Source organism: Mobula hypostoma, chromosome 26 (genome assembly GCF_963921235.1).
Source record: "Mobula hypostoma chromosome 26, sMobHyp1.1, whole genome shotgun sequence".
NCBI lineage: Eukaryota > Metazoa > Chordata > Chondrichthyes > Myliobatiformes > Myliobatidae > Mobula > Mobula hypostoma.
The window spans coordinates 33,570,858-33,586,212 of NC_086122.1; the positions used below are offsets into that span (position 1 = coordinate 33,570,858).

At 40.6% G+C, this 15,355-nt stretch overlaps 1 protein-coding gene across 2 annotated transcripts in view; it reads left to right on the forward strand.

Moving 5' to 3' along the window:
- arid1ab (AT-rich interactive domain 1Ab) overlaps nucleotides 1–15,355 on the forward strand; it is a 128,365-nt gene that overhangs the window by 24,253 nt on the left and 88,757 nt on the right. The gene's annotated exons all lie outside the window — the stretch shown is intronic.

Genomic DNA, 15,355 nt, shown 5'->3' on the forward strand with positions numbered 1-15,355 from the left:
ATTATATATAAGTTGATTGTCCATTGTAAAAGGAATAAGTCTGTTTTGGAACAAAGGCCTCCTTGCTAATAGAGATTTCTGTGTTTCATTATCAACATTTATCTTATTCCATAGATCAATCAAATGTGTTAATATAGGAGATTCTTTCTTTTCCCGTATCCATTTAGATTCCCATTTATATATAAAATCTTCAGGTCTATTTTCTCCTATCTTGTCTAATTCTATTTTAATCCATGCTGGTTTTCGATCATCGAAGAAAGATGCAATAAATCTAAGTTGATTTGCTTTATAATAATTTTTAAAGTTTGGAAGTGTAACCCTCCTAACCCAAATTTACATGTCAATTTTTCCAATGATATTCTTGACATTTTACCTTTCCAAAGAAATTTTCTCACACATTTATTTAACTCTTGAAAAGATTTCTGTGGCAGTTGTATTGGTAATGTTTGAAACAAATACTGTAATCTAGGAAATATATTCATTTTTACAACATTGACTCTACCTACTAATGTTATTGGAAGTATCATCCATTTGTCAAAATCTTCTTGAATTTTTTTCAATAGTGGTAAATAATTAAATTTATATAAATTCTTTACATCATTATCAAGTCTTATACCTAAATACTTTATACCAAGTGTAGGTTAATTGGACTGAATTATCTTTCCTCTGCTGTAAACTTGATGTAACTTCATTTGTATGTCATGTACTACAAAGTCATTTTGTCTTGCTAATGGCAGTCCAGAGCAATAAGTAACTCAGATTCTGAAATATATCAACATAATTTTTGTCTTGAAAAAGCTGATTGCATTTTTCTCTATATTACTCTTAAACATTGTTAGTGTGATTTAGTCCCTTTTTCCAATTACATTCATGGCAAAATTCTAAAACTTCCAGTTTTTAACTTTGTTCTACATTGGAGATACTGTCTCAATTAAATTAATTTTTAATGAAGCACATCTTTTGCACGGGGCATTTATTAATTGTTTGATTTGAGATAGAGTGGGAATAGGCCCTTATTGCCTTTTCAGTCATGCCACCAAGTAATCCCCCTATTTGTTTAATCCTAGCCTAATCACAGGACAATCTACAATGACCAAATTAACCTACCCAACTGGTGCGTCTTTGGCCTGTGGGAGGAAACCAGAGCACTCGGAGGGAACCCACGCGGTCACGGAGAACATACAAACTCCTTGCAGGCAGCTGTGGGTTGCCTGGTAACTGGTGTTCTAACTTAAAGTACTGTTTACAAAAGGACCTCATAATCTCTACCAAACTTGTGTGGTGTATGCAGACTTTGCCATCTTAATTCTCAGAATGCCTTAATATTTGCATTTTGAAATATTTGTGTTTGCATATGTTACAAATTGACCAACTTTAAATAAAAAAAAGCCTCTCTACCAAAGAGCAAACCCTCTTGGAGTTGAATATGATTGGGAGCCATTTTGTGCATGAACAGAAAGTGGGGTCAGCAAGCTTACAGTTTGATGTACATATCTCCATAGCAGCTTATTACTTTACTATTTCTTAATTTGCAAAGTTAATGATCGCACACTTTATAGCCCTATTTAGCAACTATATGCATGCAAATAAATGTCTAATGACTATAAATAAGTGCTCAGATTAAGGTCAGATAAATTTCAATAATCACACAAATGGTACCTGAGCAATTTATGGATACATTTTTTTGGGGGGAAAAGTATTAAATAGTGGGTTTAAGTATTTTGCTTTAAATCAAACATATACATATATATATGTTTATATCAATTGGCAGTAAAACGTTGACACAATTATATTGGATTTAATAGCTTCCCTCTCCTGCTGACAGTGTAAAGTGAAACATGTTCTCCACTGGTTTTCCAAAAAAAGTAACTTTGTTGTCATGTGCTGGAAACTATTGCATTTTCAGGAGCTCATTTAATTGTCTTATGAGCCCATTTATACTACCCATTGCAATACCCAGTTAATGCAGCAAATTGTCAGGCAGAAAGTTGTGCTCATGGTTTTTATTCCTAACTGGAGTTTTTAATTGGACCCTTGATCACAGACAGTTATTTGCTTGGAACAAATTAGTTACTTCCGTTAATTACTGAAGCTTTGCTTTGTTTCAGGCAGCTTTTTAAAGAAAGTGATCCTGATTTCTGAAATTTTTTTTTAACGTGGCTTTCCTTAGTATGAAAAATTGTGTGCAAAAGTGTCAAAAGTAATCAATTTTAGCTTAGTTGTTGTATCACTCCTGTACTTTCTATTGATGCTTATCCATTCACAGTTTTGTGGGTGGTAAATCCATTTTGTGGCATTACTGATGCGATGCTCCATTGCCAATTTTTTTATGATAGTGAGTTGAACATAGATCAGATTTAACCTTGTGTTGTTTTGAAGTATTGAAGAATTATGATGTGATGTGGTTCCTGAAACCAACTGAAACTATTTTTTTCCAGAACAAATTGATTCTTCGTAAAGTCCTGTACCTTTCTGGGATGGATGTATTTAGGGGGAATCCAATGTTCAAATAGCAGAGATTCTCATTTAGGCATGTAGAGAATTTATTACTATTTTCCCCAGGCACTTCCTGGAAAGTATTGGATGTGTTGATGCCTAAGATTGGTTCAGCTGTTATATGATGTCATCCAGAGTTGGCAAGTTTGCCAATAGGTCTCAGCTCATTTTCTGAAGAGGTAATTTAACAGTTTTTTTTTGCTGTTTAGCTGGAAGTAAATTTTGACATTTCTATGATGTTATATGTTGATGCTTAACTAACCTTTTGCACTTGCATAAGATGATGAGTCTCTGGAGCTCTCTATCCCAGAGGATTTGTGGAGGCTTGTCATAAGGAGTTATTTAAAGAGGAAGTAGATACATTTTTGAAATACCACAGAATAGAGGGTCATGGGGAACTGGGACAGGAGAGAAGATGAGGCCTGGGTTTGGTCTATCATGATAATCAATGTGGAGACAGACCTGAGAGACCTCTTATGTTCAGATGTTGGTTGACTAGAAAAATGCAGCTTTGAGTTGTGGAAGTCCTGGACAGTACAAGTGAAAAGTTACCTTGTAACACTGAGATGGACAATACTGATTGCAAATAACAGTAGCATTCTGTTACAATGTATTGATAAGCCAAGGCTTTTGATCCTACTGATAGGGCCTTTTTAACTTCTTTTGACATTCGTATGCTTTTAAAACACTGGCTGTTTCAATCAGTCTTGCCCATTAAATGGAAGAGTTATTCGAAGTTTCTTTTCTGCAACTAGCCACACATGCATATTGAGAGCCTTTTTAGCACCCCCTGTGGAGCCATTTCATAACTATATCGGTACATATACCACAAACTGATTCTCTCCCTTTCTCCTGGTGTTTTCTCAGTCACATTATTTCCAAACTCACCAGTGCCAAACAGTGCACATGACCTCTGTCACCTTGTTCCCTCTCTCACACCCAAGCCCATGGTTTTTCCCCCTCAATGCTCAACTACAGTAAAACTCTTGGATCATCTCCTATTACCTGTTTATAGTTGAGCTCATTCCTCAACTCAACTTCCTCTATCTTGTTTACATGTCTCTCTTCAGTCTTAATCTCACTTTAAAACTTTTCTTTGTGTATTCTGATACTGCAAACCCATTTCTGCATTGGCTACCAGGACTGCAATTTTCATTAGTGATTAAGCCCTCAACAGATCAAATCTCCCTCTCTCCCATCTTCTTAAAATCTACCTGGTTTTATCACCTGTGTGTTTTTTAAAAAATTAGTTGTTTATATGTAATAGTACTGCTCTCAAGAATTTGAAGGCCATAATCCAAGTGTCTTCTGCTAGTTTACTGAGATGCACTAGAATAACTAACCAGGGTTCCAATAAATCTTACCTCGGTGCTGATGCATCTAAAGCAAGCGGTGGTGCTGAGGATCTGCTTGGGCATTCATGTGGAATGACACTGACTTGGAAGTATTGGGGAGTTGTAGAGGTGCAGAGGAAACATTTATTCATTGGTCACCAATATTACAGTTGTCAGTGTGATATTTGTCCTGCGGTTGGAATAAATAGGAGATGTCTTAAATACAAGTACCATGTCTTTGTTGTTCGAATACAGTTGCTCTCATCTTGAGCATGAGGAATGTGGGGAGAGCAGTTTTACACGCATGACTGTCATTCTCGCGGTTCTGTAATTCTGTCCTCAGCATAATCAAATGTAATACGGCCAATTTTAACTGGGCGCTAAGTGATACTGAACCACCGCAGTTTCTGTTCTGATTTTAAGTTACTTTGATCTTTGTGATGCCCTCCCCAAAAGAGTCTGTTAACTATTTTTCATCAGAATGTTTTTGTTACTCATTTTATTGTTAACCCATTTCCAATCATTCTCTTTCCTTAAATTTGAGTCTTTATGGGGAGCAATGTGATACTGTTAACACTTCAGTACCATTCATTTTGAATGGGTGTGAATTACAGAAGAACCCGATTGATCTTCTCAAAGTCTGTTCCAGCGGAGATGTCACTGACTAATAAGCAGTTGCAGAGTCTCAAGTAGTCATAATTTTAATACTTTCTCTGTATTAATTTGCCAGAAACCTGCTTGAATCCTTCAGTCCTAGTGAAGGGTCTCGGCCTGAAACATCAACTGTTGACTCTTTTCCGTAGATGCCGCCTGGCCTGCTGACATAGTTCCTCCAACGTTTTGTGTGTGTTGCTTGAATGCCATTTTTGTAAAAATGTAATTGACGTTTATGCAGGCCCTCTGTACATTGTTTCCTATCTTGTTCTGATAATTCTGCGTTTTTGTAAAACTAGACAGGGTAATTAATTTTCTGTTGGAATTTTAGTGTTCTCTGAAATTGGTTTAAATTTCTGTATTATTGCTTAATCACAAATTTTCCTTTAAATTGTTTAAATAGGGGAACTGTTACCATTTCATTTACTAATCATCAGAATCGGGTTTGTTATCACTGACAGGTGTCACAAAATTTGTTTTGTGGCAGCAGTATAGTGCAATTCATAAAATATGTTATAAATTTTAATAAAATAGATTACAGCCAAAAGAGGGGAAAATAGTGGAGGTAGTGTCGATGGGTTCATTGTCCATTCAGAAATCTCATGGCAGAGGGGAAGGAGCTGTTCTTAAAATGTTAAGTGTGTGTTTTCAGGTTCCTGTACCACCCCATTTATTCTTTTCGAGTGTTAGTACCTAGAAAGTACCAATGGCAACAGGCAGTTACTCTGCACCAGAAGTAATTGGTTTTACATTGCAACCTTGATTACAAGTGCAAGGAATAAGAATGGACTTGCTGCAGAAATCTTGAACTTTGCCATTGTTGCTACATACCTTTTTGATAAGTTTAGTTCCAGCAGTGGTGTTTCCCACACAAATGTGATCTTCTGATGATATTAGGAATGCATGTTAATTTTTGAGCTGGAATTGATGGTTATTTGATATTCACATAGCATCCATTACTGCTGTTATTGGCTGCTTACAGAACTTTTTCAGATGTAACTCTGTGCATTTTAGTTACTAACTTGTATATAAAAAATCTTAATCTTATCCTGCATAGTGAAGTGAACATGCATGGTCAATTTGGAATAGTCATAACGTAATAGATTTAATGGAAATGCCATCATACTGTAGCTGATTGCATTTTAAAAATGTATTATTATATTCCAAATAATTGCATTTGTGCCTGCATTAATGCACTTTACATTGGTTTGCAGTATGGTAGCCAAAAATCTGTGGCTTGTTGGTAACCCATTGAATATTGCTTTGCTCCTCCAGCATTTAAAATGTAGGATTAGGAGAGATGATCTCTGACGTTCTCTCTCTCTCATCTATTCTTTCCTTGTATTGTGTGTGTGCGCGTGTACAGTACTGTGCAAATATCTTGGGCACCCTAGGTTTTTTAATATGGTTTCAGATGGTATGGCATGTCCTCCACAGAGCCCTGATCTCAACATCATCAAGTCTGTCTGGGATTAGCTGGAGAGACAGAAGCAAGCAAGACAGCCAAAAGTCTGCAGAAGAACTGTGACAAGTTCTCCAAGGTGTTTGGAACAACCTACCAACTGATTTTCTTGTAAAACTACATGACAGTGTACCTAAGAGAATTGATGCAGTTATAAAGGTCACACCAAATATTGATTTGATTTATTTTTTTTTACTCGTTAATCAGGATCAGGTTTATAATCACCGGCATGTGATGTGTAATTTGTTAATTTAGCAGCAGCAGTTCAATGCAATACATAATCTGGCAGAGAGAAAAAATAATAAAATTAAAAAATAATAAACAAATAAATCAATTACATATATTGAATAGATTAAAACATGCAGAAACAGAAATACTGTATATTTTAAAAAAAAGTAGTGTCCAAAGATTCAATGTCCACTTAGGAATTGGATGGCAGAGGGGAAGAAGCTGTTCCTGAATCGCTGAGTGTGTGTCTTCAGGCTTCTGTACCTTCTACCTGATGGTAACAGTGAGAAAAGAGCATGCCCTGGGTGCTGGAGGTCCTAAATAATGGACACTGCCTTTCTGAGACACTGCTCCCTAAAGATGTCCTGGGTACTTTGCAGGCTAGTACCCAAGATGAAGCTGACTAGATTTACAACCTTCTGCAGCTGCTTTCAGTCCTGTGCAGTAGCCCCTCTATACCAGACAGTGATGCTGCCTGTCAGAATGCCCTCCACAGTACAACTAGAGAAGTTTTTGAGTGTATTTGTTGACATGCCACATCTCTTCAAACTCCTAATAAAGTATAGCCGCTGTCTTGCCTTCTTCATAACTACATTGATATGTTGGGACCAGATTAGATCCTCAGAGATCTTGACACCCAGGAACTTGAAGCTGCTCACTCTCTCCACTTCTGATCCTTCTATGAGGATTGGTATGTGTTCCTTTGTCTTACCCTTCCTGAAGTCCACAATCAGCTCTTTCATCTTACTGACGTTGAGTGCCAGGTTGTTGCTGTGGCACCACTCCACTAGTTGGCATATCTCTCTCCTGTACACCCTCTTGTCACCACCTGAGATTCTACCAACAATGGTTGTATCGTCAGCAAATTTATAGATGGCCTTTGAGCTATGCCTAGCCACACAGTCCTGTGTATATAGAGAGTAGAGCAGTGAGCTAAGCACACACACCTGAGGTGCGCCAATGTTGATCGTCAGTGAGGAGGATATGTTATCACCAATCTGCACAGATTGTGGTCTTCCGGTTAAGAAGTCAAGGATCCAATTGCAGAGGGAGGTACAGAGGCCCAGGTTCTACAACTTCTCAATCAGGATTGTGGGAATGATGGTATTAAATGCTGAGCTATGGTTGATGAACAGCATCCTGACATAGGTGTTTGTGTTGTCTAGGTCAGTGGTCCCCAACCTCCGGGCCGCGGACCGATACATTGCCGTGAAGAATGCAGTGGTGCAGCGGTAGTCGGAACGCACCCAGCACATCTTTAAGAAAAAAGCTGAAATAAACAAGCTAATTAATTAGGTGCCACCCGGCATGTAAATGTTGGCCCAGATCCTGATGCGCGTTCCGACTACTGCTGCACCACTGCATACTTCGCAGCAACGTATCGGTCCGCGGCCTGGAGGTTGGGGACCACTGGTTTAGGTGGTCTAAAGCTGTGTGGAAAGCCATTGAGATTGCGTCTGCAGTTGACCTATTGTGCCGATAGGCAAATTGCAATGGGTCTAGTGTTCCTCGTAGTAATTTTTTTGATAGAAGCTTTTCATTTCATTATTTTTGAAAGCATCTTTGTTTCACATATGCCTAAGACTTTTGCACAGTACTGTGTATGTGCATGTAGATATGTAATTCATGTCAATAAAATATCATCGAATGAAATATTTTGGAAATGATGCCAGATGTTTTCACTCGCAATGTCCTCTTAACAAAAAAAAAAGTTTTGATCAAAATGTGTGCATTTTACCCAAATTTCCCCGTGAGGAAATGGCATTGTGATCATGGTGGAAGAACTTTGTGTGTTGTTTGATTGGCACTTAACCAAAAAAAGATCTTACTGTATTTCATGTATTGTACTTGTTGATTGTACTTTTGTATTTCATTTTTGAAAGCCCAATTGTCTTGACCAATTCTCCTTGTAAGTTCAACACACACTGTGCACATCTGTCTTCAGTGCTCCCACCACTGCCTTCCATTCGGTCCTTTGCCTGTGTGTACTTATCAGGGCTGGGGAAAGGGTGGAAGGTGGAGGTTTCTGCATGGTCTTTAAATTAATCTGGCTGATGAATGCAGTGTTGCAAGTGTTGGATGTTATATGGAATTTATTAACTTGGGTGACTGCCAGAAGTCTGACTGATAAGTGGCATTAGTTTCCATATATAGCAAAAGTCTGATAACCTAGCACCCTTGGGTCTTTTGTAGTGCCAGACTTGCAGATTTGTTTTTAGGGATATTCATTGTTATGCCACACAAATTTTAAACTACATTTAAAAAATCTGTTAGACAGTGATATCTAAATTTTCCACCAAACCTGCTAAGTTTAAAAGGTGAAGGAAAGATCCTTGCTTTACTTGCTCTACTCTAATTCCAATCCCTGAATCTCTGGACCAATCTAGATTCCAGCCACATGCCTGACCTACAGTCAGACCCGTCTTTTGCTATATGTACTGCTTGGTCTATGGCAGGGGTGTCAGACTCATTTTAGGTCACGGCCGGATTGAGCAAAATGCGACTTCATGCGGGCCGGATCATTTGTGCATGCATGCGTGGTCCGACAGCTTTCGTTGCCTTCGTTTTTTCAACCTGCTCTCATGTGTCTCAGTCTCTGGTATAACTGCAAAGTGTTTCACTTTACGAATTTTGTTTCTTATGAAGAAGATTGCCTAGCAAGCATTATTTTTGATTGCTATTAACTTACAGTTGTAGGCTACAAGAAAGTTGTGATGAGAGAGAAAAAACGATGCTATTTTGGGAGCCACACCCTTTCTATTAATAAACCATTTGAAATCGAACATTAGCAGACACGAATGTAGACCTAATGAAACAAATTGTAAATGTAGGCTCCACAATTGTACCTAATTTTTATTAGCCTGCTTCCGGCAATCAAACTCAGACAATGAACACAGTTAGCCTCTAATTTTTATTGAAGTGATCACATAGAATAGTCAGAAAATGAATGAATCACAATATTATAGACATAGACATAGAAAATAGGTGCAGGAGTAGGCCATTCGGCCCTTCGAGCCTGCACCGCCATTTATTATGATCATGGCTGATCCTCCAACTCAGAACCCCACCCCAGCCTTCCCTCCATACCCCCTGACCCCCGTAGCCACAAGGGCCATATCTAACTCCCTCTTAAATATAGCCAATGAACTGGCCTCAACTGTTTCCTGTGGCAGAGAATTCCACAGATTCACCACTCTCTGTGTGAAGAAGTTTTTCCTAATCTCGGTCCTAAAAGGCTTCCCCTCTATCCTCAAACTGTGGCCCCTCGTTCTGGACTTCCCCAACATCGGGAACAATCTTCCTGCATCTAGCCTGTCCAATCCCTTTAGGATTTTATACGTTTCAATCAGATCCCCCCTCAATCTTCTAAATTCCAACGAGTACAAGCCCAGTTCATCCAGTCTTTCTTCATATGAAAGTCCTGCCATCCCAGGAATCAATCTGGTGAACCTTCTTTGTACTCCCTCTATGGCAAGGATGTCTTTCCTCAGATTAGGGGACCAAAACTGCACACAATACTCCAGGTGTGGTCTCACCAAGGCCTTGTACAACTGCAGTAGTACCTCCCTGCATCTGTACTCGAATCCTCTTGCTATAAATGCCAGCATACCATTCGCCTTTTTCACCGCCTGCTGTACCTGCATGCCCACTTTCAATGACTGGTGTATAATGACACCCAGGTCTCGTTGCACCTCCCCTTTTCCTAATCGGCCACCATTCAGATAATAATCTGTTTTCCTATTTTTGCCACCAAAGTGGATAACTTCACGTTTATCCACATTAAATTGCATCTGCCATGAATTTGCCCACTCACCCAACCTATCCAAGTTACCCTGCATCCTCTTAGCATCCTCCTCACAGCTAACACTGCCACCCAGCTTCGTGTCTTCTGCAAACTTGGAGATGCTGCATTTAATTCCCTCATCCAAGTCATTAATATATATTGTAAACAACTGGGGTCCCAGCACTGAGCCTTGCGGTACCCCACTAGTCACCGCCTGCCATTCTGAAAAGGTCCTGTTTATTCCCACTCTTTGCTTCCTGTCTGCTAACCAATTCTCCACCCACACCAATACCTTACCCCCAATACCGTGTGCTTTAAGTTTGCACACTAATCTCCTGTGTGGGACCTTGTCAAAAGCCTTTTGAAAATCCAAATATACCACATCCACTGGTTCTCCCCTATCCACTCTACTAGTTACATCCTCAAAAAATTCTATGAGATTCATCAGACATGATTTTCCTTTCACAAATCTATGCTGACTTTGTCCGATGATTTCACCGCTTTCCAAATGTGCTGTTATCACATCCTTGATAACTGACTCCAGCAGTTTCCCCACCACCGACGTTAGGCTAACCGGTCTATAATTCCCCGGTTTCCCTCTCCCTCCTTTTTTAAAAAGTGGAGTTACATTAGCCACCCTCCAATCCTCAGGAACTAGTCCAGAATCTAACGAGTTTTGAAAAATTATCACTAATGCATCCACTATTTCTTGGGCTACTTCCTTAAGCACTCTAGGATGCAGACCATCTGGCCCTGGGGATTTATCTGCCTTCAATCCCTTCAATTTACCTAACACCACTTCCCTACTAACATGTATTTCGCTCAGTTCCTCCATCTCACTGGACCCTCTGTCCCCTACTATTTCTGGAAGATTATTTATGTCCTCCTTAGTGAAGACAGAACCAAAGTAATTATTCAATTGGTCTGCCATGTCCTTGCTCCCCATAATCAATTCACCTGTTTCTGTCTGCAGGGGACCTACATTTGTCTTTACCAGTCTTTTCCTTTTTACATATTTATAAAAGCTTTTACAGTCCGTTTTTATGTTCCCTGCCAGTTTTCTCTCATAATCTTTTTTCCCCTTCCTAATTAAGCCTTTTGTCCTCCTCTGCTGAACTCTGAATTTCTCCCAGTCCTCAGGTGAGCCACTTTCTCTGGCTAATTCGTATGCTTCTTCTTTGGAATTGATACTATCCCTAATTTCTCTTGTCAGTCACGGGTGCACTACCTTCCTTGATTTATTCTTTTGCCAAACTGGGATGAACAATTGTTGTAGTTCATCCATGCAACCTTTAAATGCTTGCCATTGCATATCCACCGTCAATCCTTTAAGTGTCATTTGCCAGTCTATCTTAGCTAATTCACATCTCATACCTTCAAAGTTACCCCTCTTTAAGTTCAGAACCTTTCTTTCTGAATTAACTATGTCACTCTCCATCTTAATGAAGATTCCACCATATTATGGTCACTCTTACCCAAGGGGCCTCTCACGACAAGATCGCTAATTAACCCTTCCTCATTGCTCAAAACCCAGTCCAGAATAGCCTGCTCTCTAGTTGGTTCCTCGACATGTTGGTTCAAAAAACCATCCCGCGTACATTCCAAGAAATCCTCTTCCTCAGCACCTTCACCAATTTGGTTCACCCAATCTACATGTAGATTGAAGTCACCCATTATAACTACTGTTCCTTTATTGCACACATTTCTAATTTCCTGTTTAATACCATCTCCGACCTCACTACTACTGTTAGGTGGTCTGTACACAACTCCCACCAGCGTCTTCTGCCCCTTAGTGTTACGCAGCTCTACCCATATCGATTCCACATCTTCCCGGCTTATGTCCTTCCTTTCTATTGCGTTAATCTCTTCTTTAACCAGCAACGCCACCCCACCTCCCCTTCCTTCATGTCTATCCCTCCTGAATATTGAATATCCCTGAACGTTGAGCTCCCATCCCTGGTCACCCTGGAGCCATGTCTCTGTGATCCCAACTATATCATAATCATTAATAACAATCTGCACTTTCAATTCATCCACCTTATTATGAATGCTCCTTGCATTGACACACAAAGCCTTCAGGCACTCTTTTACAACTCTCTTAGCCCTTGTACAATTATGTTGAAAAGTGGCCCTTTTTAATGCTTGCCCTGGATTTGTCGGCCTGCCACTTTTACTTTTCTCCTTAGTACTTTTTGCTTCTACCCTCACTTTACACCCCTCTGTCTCTCTGCACTGGTTCCCATCCCCCTGCTGTGAACTAACCTCCTCACGCCTAGCCTCTTTAATTTGATTCCCGCCCCCCAACCATTCTAGTTTAAAGTCACCTCAGTAGCCCCCGCTGATCTCCCTGCCAGCATATTGGTCCCCCTAGGATTCAAGTGTAACCCGTCCTTTTTGTACAGGTCACACCTGCGCCAAAAGAGGTCCCAATGATCCAAAAACTTGAATCCCTGCCCCCTGCTCCAATCCCTCAGCTACGCATTTATCCTCCACCTCATCGCATTCCTACTCTCACTGTCGCGTGGCACAGGCAGCAATCCCGAGATTACTACCTTTGCGGTCCTTTTTCTCAACTCCCTTCCTAGCTCCTTATATTCTCCTTTCAGAACCTCATCCCTTTTCCTACCTATGTCATTGGTACCTATATGTACCACGACCTCTGGCTCCTCACCCTCCCACTTCAGGATATCTTGAACACGCAATATTTCATAATGCATTTTGCTTACATGTCGCAGTGCATCGAACAGTGTCACTCATTTTTCACTTGCTGCTTCCAGACACCTGACATTTCTTGGCTTTAACCAGCCTATCAACATCAGGGACCAGTTTCTGGGCAGTTGTGATTTTCATAATGTCATTTGGATGTCTGTGTGTCAGCTGTGAGCGCAGTTTGGATTTGTTAATGTTCATTATGGAGAACGCCTGCTCGCAGAGATATGTTGTCCCAAACATGCAAAGGATCTTTGAGGCAAAGTCTGTCATCTTGGGGTACATCAGTCCCAGGTATTGATAGAATGAGTCCAGACCCACAGTCTCAAATTTATATTTCAAAGCCGAGTTACACTGAATTTCAATTAGTTCCATTTGGAGTTCCTCTGGCACATCTGATGCTGCGTTGACAGCAAATGGCGAGCAAAATAGTGAGAATTCCTTCTCGAGCTGAGTGAAGACTTGGAAACGATTCTGAAACTCACTTTTCAGCTGTGATATTTTGTCCTTGTCCCTGTCCATGTTGTCATTAATCCTATGAGCAACACACACAGACTGCAAAGAGGGGGAATGAGCTGGGTTGCTCCGGGATAGTTGCATCTCCCACAGGCCTAATTTAATTTGAAAGGCACGAATGCTGTCGTAGTATTCCAGAACAAGTTTGTTACGGCCTTGCATGTTAACATTGAGCACATCTAAGTGCTCTGTTATATCCACCAAAAATGCAAGATCATGAAACCAGTCTGGGTCATCCAACTCTGCTACTGGCTTCCCTTTCTCGTTCATGAATAGTCCAATTTCCGCACGTAATTGGAAAAAAAACATTTGAGCACAACCCCTCTGCTCAAGCAGCGTACTTCAGTGTGGTAGGGTAGGCCGTGTCCAATATTGCTTTCGGACAAAAGAGTGTCAAATTGCCGATGGTTGAGTCCCTTGGCTCTAATAAAATTCACTGTTTTGATTAGTACGTCCATGACATTGTCCATTTTCAGGCTGCTGCTACATAACGCCTCTTGGTGTATAATACAGTGAAAATTCCAGAATTCTTGCTCTGGATTCTCTCTCTGAACTTTCTGTCTGAGTTTCGCAACAACACCTGCCTTTTTCCCGACCATGAATGGTGCGCCATCTGTTGCCACGCTGACAGCGTGACTCCAGTCAACCCCCAGTCTGTCCAAGGCCTCGGCGAGGCTGGAGAAAACATTGTCCGCCGTTGTGGTGTTTGTCATGGGCACCATCTCCACAAACTCCTCGGTGACGGTCAAAGATACATCAACACCACGAATAAATATTCCCAATTGAGCTACATCATCACTCACGTCGGTGCTCTCATCAATTACAATAGAGAAGGCAATAAATGACTTCACCTTGTCTTTTAGTTGACTGTTCAAATCTCCTGCAAGGTCCCCGATTCTCTCTGCCACATTACTTCTTGTCAAGTTGATATTACCAAAAGTCTGTCTCTTCTCAGGGCACACCAGCTCAGCCGGCGTCAGCATGCATGCTTTGATGAATTCCCCCTCTGTGTATGGCTTCGACGCAGCGGCTATTTTGTTGGCAATAATATAGCTGGCCTTGACAGCTCCATCATGAGTCTGTCGACTTTTGGTGAACACTGATTGCCGTTCTTCTCCGTGCAACGTCTCATAGTGTCGTTTGATAATGTATTCTTTTGCCACAGCCACTTGTTGTGAGCATATCAGACACACAGGTTTGCTGTTGACCACACAGAAGAAAAAACGATCTTTCCAATTATCGTTGAATATCCGACCTTCAATGTCAACTTTTCTTGGAAAGCATTTTGAACCACAGCAGCAAACATTCTCAGCCTTGCTACAGGTGTTTCTTACCTGAGTACTCTGTGTGTTTTTACTGTGCCTGACGATGTAAGTGGGGCCCCCGTGGTCTTCAGTGCAGGGTGGTAGGTGCTTGTGCACATCGGGTGGTTAACTGCAGCCTATTGTTTTCTAAGTACACACAACAAGCTGCCGGCACAGCCAGCAGCACAAGCAACGGTGGGAGAGAGAGAGCGGCTGCCGTACAGATACATAAATAGTTGTGAATATACTTTTTTCCCCCTAAATCATCCTGCGGGCTGGATTGGACCCCTTCGTGGGCCAGTAGTTTGACACCCCTGGTCTATGGTCTACAATTCACTCTCTGGACTCATGAATGAACCAGATGCCAGACCATCAGGATTTCTAAACAATCATATTCTGGATTGTCAGAGTTGTACTGTACTTGGTATTGACTTTTAAAATGTGGTTTAATTTGGACTTGACAGGCATGTTCCTTACTGTGCTGTATATTTGTAGTGACTGCATTCTTTCGACTTTAACTCTCTCCCTGACCACCTTGGCATCATGCCCTTATGCATCAGCTTCTTTGTGAAGTATTACTTGTAAGATGAACTGATGATGGTTTAAATTGGTTGCTTAAACATGTGATGTGGCTGTTCCTGCTTGGTTGTGATCGGATCCTGCACTCTGGGGGATGGGGGAGAATGTAGGCTAGTCAATGTAATTGTATAGAAAATTGTGCTTCAATTTGTACAGTCCCTGCAGGTGTCTGAATTAGCTTATCCTCCTAGCTCTATTGGAGTGCTGGTGGTATTTTTATGAAAGATTTGGGATCAGTATCACTTAATTTAGAGACTTCTGCTTTATTGTGAGGCATGTTATTATACAA